We start from the raw sequence: 5111 nt of genomic DNA on the forward strand, positions 1-5111 counted from the left end.
CTGATATTTTTGTTAATTGATTTTAAAACTATTATTTGTTTATGGACTGGGCTAGGCTCATGTTTGCCTTGAAATTTGTGGCTTGATGTGTACTCAGGCCTAGGCCAAATTGAAATGATCACCCCTAAGTAAATTGCTTCTTGTTTATTAGATTAATGAGGTGATGAGAGAGAACAAAATTAAAAAAGAAAAATAAAAATGGGTAATTGAGGGGAGAGAGAATTAGTAGAGTGAGTTATTGGAAGAGAGAAAGTTGAAGGAATGGTTAATGAGGAGAGATAATCAAAAGAGTTATTGGTAAGAGAAGAAAGAGTTAATGTTGAGTTAATAAGGAGAGATGAAAGTCTTAATATAAAGACTTAAAATTGATTGGCTACTTAAGTATTTTAGTTTTAAATAGATTATAAGATAAAGCTAATTTAATTCTTAATATGTTTTATTACTAATTTTTATTTTTAAGTGAAAGTTCAGTGGATTTTGAATTACCTCAACCTATTTATATTATTTAATTTATTAATATTTTATGGTTTGTTCGGTTCATAGACAGGACAGGAATCAGAATTCTCAAGAATCAAAATCACCTATTCCTAATGCCTATTTGGTTCAATCGAGAATCAGAATCAGATTCCATTTGTTGTTTGGTTCATTTGAAATTGGAATCAAAATCAACTAAAAATTTTGAACTTTGTATTAGTTTATTTATTAATACTTTAAGAATATATAATTATTATTAGGGTAAATCTCTTAAACTACCCCTTCTGTTCACGAAATTGACACGTGGTATCCTTACTGTTTAGCTATTGTCTAGAGGTACCCTTAAATTTTTTGACAATTGTCATTGCCATTAAAGTGCTCATGGAAAGAAACAAAGTGTTAAATTTGCCCTCCACTATTCCTCAAATTACATCCCCTCTTCTTAAGAGAGAACTACAATTGGCGTAGCAAAAAATGACGGCAGCCATTGCTGGTTTGCCCAGAGACTGCGGTGTTTCAGGAGAACTGGTTCAATGGAGACCTCAGAAGTGGTTCTGAGAGGATGAACTCTGGTTGCAACTCGTTGAGAGTAAAGTGAGAAAAACCAATCCTGCAACGACCAACTATTCAGCGCCCACCAAGACTGCAAGATCTGTACTTATCCATTTTACAGTAATCCAGCAATCGCCAAATTCGCCATCACCATCAGGAGCGGAACCTAACCTCGCTCCTGTGAGTTGTGAGTCACTGAGTTGAGTTGTGGCGTTCGGACTTGGTAGTTGGCAGCACTAAGGTAAAGAGAGATGCTTTGTGGTGCGAGAACGGTCACTCTCCTCCACTACTCCCTCCTAGTTGTTCTTCAAGCCCAAGCCCCTTCCCTCTTTTCCTTTCAAAACCATCTATTGTTCGTCTTCAATTCTCCCTGCCAAAATGACCATTGAACACATAATTCTCTTCAAAGTCAAGGACGACACCAAGGCTTCCAAGATCAACGCCATGATCGGTGGTTTGAACGCCCTCACCTCTCTCGACCAGGTTCTTCACCTGTCCGCCGGACCCATCTATAGAAACCGATCTTCGGCCCTTAACTTTACCCATATGTTGCACAGTAGGTACAGCGTACAGAACCAAGGAGGATCTCACCGGCTATTCTGCGCATCCCAAGCATTTGAGCATCGTGAAAGACTCCGTTTTGCCCATATGCAAAGACGTCATGGCCATTGATTGGGTGGCCGATGATCTCGATGGCCCGATTGTTCCCTCGCCTGGCGCTGCCATGCGGGTGACTTTTCTAAAGTTGAGGGATAGGGCTTGGGAGACGGAGTGAAGGGATAGGTTTTGGGAGCTGTTGGAGCTGTTAAGGACTATGTTGGTTCGGTTGACCAGTTTAGTTTCGGCGAGAATTTCTCCCCTGCGAGGGCAAAGGGGTTTTCATTGCTTCGCTTTCTATTTTTCCTGGATCAAGTGAATTGGATGCTCTGGATTCGAACGATGCGGCGGCGAAAGTGCACAAGGAGAAGGTTGGGGATTCACTGGATTCAACCCGCCTGTACCTGTACTTGCCTTGGTGGGTCTCATCGTTATAAATTCTCCATACAGATCTTGCAGTCCTGGTGGGTGCTGCGCTGAATAGTTGGTTGTTGGAGACCACAAGAGACTTAACTGCGCCCTTGCAGACAGCAACCACATTGATGGTCGGAGACGGCTCTTGGGCATCAGCGTCAGCTTCTCGTATGGGTGAGTACCGTGGCAAAGCCTCACGCTGCTCGCTGCTCTTGGCACCTTCCATCTCTTTCCCAAACAATGATTGAAATCTGATTCAAATTCCGATGGATTTCACCGCCACCGCTGTAACTTCAGTGGCGGTGAACAATAAGGGAACAATTGCAGAGTGGTTCGCTGTAGCTGTCACCGGGGAGAGGGATGGTAGATAAGAAAGATTGGGTTTTGAAGAAAATTTATTCATCACATGGTATCGAGTGTGAATGAATTTCAACTGAACATTAATGAATATTAGCCGTAGGGGTAGAGCTATTCAATTGTAGAAAACTTAATAGTACCACAAGACAGAGTAAGGGTACCGCGTGTCAATTTCGTGAACAGTATGAGTAGTTTAAGAGATTTACCCTTATTATTATTATTATTATTATTAATTTATTATTATTATTTTATTAGTACTTTTTATTATTTTATATATTAATAGTTTATTATTTTTTAATATTCTATTATTTTTTTTATTATTTTAAAATTAATATATTATTATTTAATTATTAATAACATTACTATTACTTTAGTATTATTTTTTATCTTATTATTAATTTTATAATATTTTATTATTTCATTAATATTAGGGTTTGGGTTTTTTTTTGTCTTGAGTTCTTTATTCCTTAAGAATGAGAATTCTATTCCCTAGGGAGGCCCAATTGTCTCTATTTCCATACCATTTATGAAAATGAGGATGGTCACAATGTTTCGTCAAAAAGCTTTATTTTCACTTTCCATTTTCCCCTAATATTTTTTATTTTTTTAATTTTATTTAATTAACAATTAACACTTATAATTGGATAAAGCAAATAAAATAATAATAAAATCAATGTGGAACCTACTCCTCTTTCCCCTTAGGCCTTATTTGATCCTCTCACGAAGCACTACCTAATGAACCTCTTCATTGATTAGAGCCAAGACGTGTCAAGTATTGAATAGTTTGCCCAAACCATGAATTTAAATTAAAGGGAGGAATGGATTTTTTTTACCCTTCTGTTTTCATCATTGAACAATCAATTAGATGATTAGGTGAAGCTTTTTTTTGGGTTTTTCCCTATTTGTTAAGGTATTTTTCCCATTTCCCCTCTATTTCGTTTGTCTCTACTAACGTAATAAGTTGTACTTGATCGGAAAATACTTTCAGGTTCATTATATTGATTAGTTTTAGGGTGTTTTTTCTTGATGATCATTGGGTCAGATAATCTGACACCCTACAAATATAAGTCGGACGAATGTTTGATTCAAGGGTGTATTTGTTCAGAGATCCAGACTCTTCTATATAAATCGGGCGGATGTTTGATTCAAATCCAAATATAAACAAATTAGGATCAACCTATATCCAGACACTAGCTGTAAGATATGAAAATAATGGCCCCACCATTGATGAGCAGAACGATAGGAGACAAAAGGCCAAATGTCATCGTTCACACATGAAGCGAAGACATAAATTCTAAAACCCCAATTCTCTCCTTTAAACCCCTCTCTATATAGTGTATATCTTATCTATTCCCCCTACTTCTCATTAGGAAGGAGGAAGCGGAAATGGCATCTCTCTTATCTACGCAATTTTCTCCTTTGAATGAAGAAAACAATATAAATTACAAAAAAAAAAAAAAACAAAGAAATACACAAAAAGTTTACAAAAAGATATAGAAGATCATAAACATTTCTACACCATACTAAACAAATGAGAATGTAACCATTGGTTTGCTTAAAACACCCTGATTTTACTTTCCAAATTTACGCTCAACTTTCTATTTTTTTCCCATTGTACATATTGTCGTTGCAAAATAATTATAAAAAACATAAAATGAAGAAAATAATATAAATTGCAAAAAAACCAAAGAAATACAAAGAAAATTTACAAAAAACATTGAAAATCATAGAAAATTCTATACCATACTAAAAAATGAGAATGTTGGTCAAAACCCCTGATTTTACTTTCCAACTTTACCCCCAACTTTATATTTTTTCCATTGTATATATGTCACTGCAAAATAATTATGAAAAAAACACATAAAATGAATAAAATAATATAAATTACAAAAACAATGAAATACATAGAAATTTTATAAAAAATATAGAAAACCATAAAAATTAAAGAAAAATAACATAAATTACAAATCTATATCATACTGAAAAATGAGAATGTTGTAATTGGTTTGGTCAAAAGACCCCGATTTTACTTTCCAACTTTGCCTGCAACTTTCTATTTGTTCCTATTGTATATATTGTCATTGCAAAATAATTGTGAAAAAATACATAAAATGAATAAAATAATATAAATTACAAAAAAAACAAAGAAATACAAAGAGAGTTTACAAAAAATATAGAAAATCATAAAAATTGAAGAAAAAACATAAATTACAGAAAAATTGTAGAATAAAATAAAAATTTATATCTACTACCATATATAAAAAATGAGAATGATAAAGTTAGTGTGGTCGAAAGACCCTAATGTTTCATACTAATTCTACCCCCTTAGTTGTTTAGTTGTTCCAACATATCCCAATTCTATATAAGGTTGCATGATAGTTGTTGGCAAAGAAAAAAAAAGAGCCATTGCCTTTTCTAAAAAGCCATTGGGTGGGTTAAGTACATAGGTTTGGATTGAGCTTCAACCCAACCCACCTAACTCATCCATCAACTCGCTAATGACCCATTTTGGGTTCAACCCAAACCCACTATAACCCAACCCAACCTACCCAACCCTTTAATTTTTCACATAATACATAAATTCTAGAAAAAATATAACTATAAAAAATCCATAAAATATAAATAAAGAAAGAAAATGTAGAAAATAACATAAACTAAAGAAAAAATAAAATTCCAAAATAATTATGAAAAAACACAAAAAATGAAGAAAATAATAT

At 34.3% G+C, this 5111-nt stretch overlaps 1 pseudogene across 1 annotated transcript; it reads left to right on the plus strand.

Annotated features, from left to right (window-relative positions):
- Positions 1–948: 948 nt before the first annotated feature.
- LOC148875776 (stress-response A/B barrel domain-containing protein UP3 pseudogene) lies at positions 949–2656 on the plus strand (annotated as a pseudogene). Its single transcript, XR_016105339.1, has 2 exons — positions 949–1002; positions 1327–2656. The product of XR_016105339.1 is annotated as a stress-response A/B barrel domain-containing protein UP3 pseudogene (transcript).
- The last annotated feature ends 2455 nt before the right edge of the window (positions 2657–5111 follow it).

This window comes from Nelumbo lutea, chromosome 1, assembly GCF_056320005.1.
Source record: "Nelumbo lutea isolate HS-2025 chromosome 1, American lotus-T2T, whole genome shotgun sequence".
NCBI lineage: Eukaryota > Viridiplantae > Streptophyta > Magnoliopsida > Proteales > Nelumbonaceae > Nelumbo > Nelumbo lutea.